Consider the following 2,168-nt stretch of genomic DNA (forward strand, 5'->3'; position numbering starts at 1 on the left):
AGGATAGGATAGAGGATAGGATAGGATAGAGGATAGGATAGGGTAGAGGATAGGATAGGATAGAGGATAGGGTAGGATAGAGGATAGGACAGGATAGAGGATAGGATAGGATAGAGGATAGGATAGGATAGAAGATAGGATAGGATAGAGGATAGGATAGGATAGAGGATAGGATAGGGTAGAGGATAGGATAGGATAGAGGATAGGATAGGATAGAGGATAGGATAGAGGATAGGATAGGATAGAGGATAGGATAGAGGATAGGATAGGATAGAGGATTGGATAGGATAGAGGGTAGGGTAGAATTTGGATAGGATATAGGATAGCATAGGATAAAGCATAGGATAGGATAGAGCATAGGATAGGATAGAGGATAGGATAGGATAGAGGATAGGATAGGATAGAGGATAGGATAGGATAGAGGATAGGATAGGATAGAAGATAGGATAGGATAGTGGATAGGATAGGATAGAGGATATGATATGATAGAGGATAGGAAAGAGGATAGGATATAATACAGATCAGGATAGGATTGAGTATAGGATGGGATAGAGGATAGGATAGGATGGAGGATAGGATAGGATAGAGGATAGGATAGGATAGAGGAGGGGATAGGATAGAGGATAGGATAGGATAGAGGATAGGATAGGATAGAGGATAGGATAAGATAGAGGATAGGATAGGATAGAGGATAGGATAGGGTAGAGAATAGGATAGGATAGGGGATAGGATAGGATAAAGCATAGGATAGGATAGAGGATAGGATAGGATAGAGGATAGGATAGGATAGAGGATAGGATAGGATAGAGGATAGGATAGGATAGAGGATAGGATAGGATAGAGGATAGGATAGGATAGAGGATAGGATAGGATAGAGGATAGGATAGGATAGAGGATAGGATAGGATAGAGGATAGGATAGGATAGAGGATAGGATAGAGGATAGGATAGGATAGAGGATAGGATAGAGGATAGGATAGGATAGAGGATTGGATAGGATAGAGGGTAGGGTAGAATTTGGATAGGATATAGGATAGCATAGGATAAAGCATAGGATAGGATAGAGCATAGGATAGGATAGAGGATAGGATAGGATAGAGGATAGGATAGGATAGAGGATAGGATAGGATAGAGGATAGGATAGGATAGAAGATAGGATAGGATAGTGGATAGGATAGGATAGAGGATATGATATGATAGAGGATAGGAAAGAGGATAGGATATAATACAGATCAGGATAGGATTGAGTATAGGATGGGATAGAGGATAGGATAGGATAGAGGATAGGATAGGATAGAGGATAGGATAGGATAGAGGATAGGATAGGATAGAGGATAGGATAGGATAGAGGATAGGATAGGATAGGATAGAGGATAGGATAGGATAGAGGAGAGGATAGGATAGAGGATAGGATAGGATAGATGATAGGATAGGATAGAGGATAGGATAGGATAGAGGATAGGATAGGATAGAGGATAGGATAGGATAGTGGATAGGATAGGATAGAGGATAGGATAGGATAGAGGATAGGATATAATACAGAATAGGAAAGGATTGAGTATAGGATGGGATAGAGGATAGGATATGGTATTGGATAGGATAGAGGATAGGATAGGATAGAGGATAGGATAGGATAGAGGACAGGATAGAGGATAGGATAGGATAGATGATAGGATAGGATAGAGGATAGGATAGGATAGAGAATAGGATAGGATAGGGGATAGGATAGGATAAAGCATAGGATAGGATAGAGGATAGGATAGGATAGAGGATAGGATAGGATAGAGGATTGGATAGGATAGAGGATAGGATAGGATAGAGGATAGGATAGGATAGAGGATAGGATAGGATAGAGGATAGGATAGGATAGAGGATAGGATAGGATAGAGGATAGGATAGGATAGAGGATAGGATAGGATAGAGGATAGGATAGGGTAGAGGATAGGATAGGATAGAGAATAGGATAGGATAGAGGATAGGATAGGATAGAGGATAGGATAAGATAGAGGATAGGATAGGATAGAGGATAGTATAGGATAGAGGATAGGATAGGATAGACGATAGGATAGGATAGAGGATAGGATAGGATAGAGGTTAGGATAGTATAGAGGATAGGATAGGATAGAGGATAGGATAGGATAGAGGATAGGATAGGATAGAGGATAGGAT

Source organism: Halictus rubicundus, unplaced genomic scaffold (assembly GCF_050948215.1).
Source record: "Halictus rubicundus isolate RS-2024b unplaced genomic scaffold, iyHalRubi1_principal scaffold0401, whole genome shotgun sequence".
NCBI classification, from domain to species: Eukaryota; Metazoa; Arthropoda; class Insecta; order Hymenoptera; family Halictidae; genus Halictus; species Halictus rubicundus.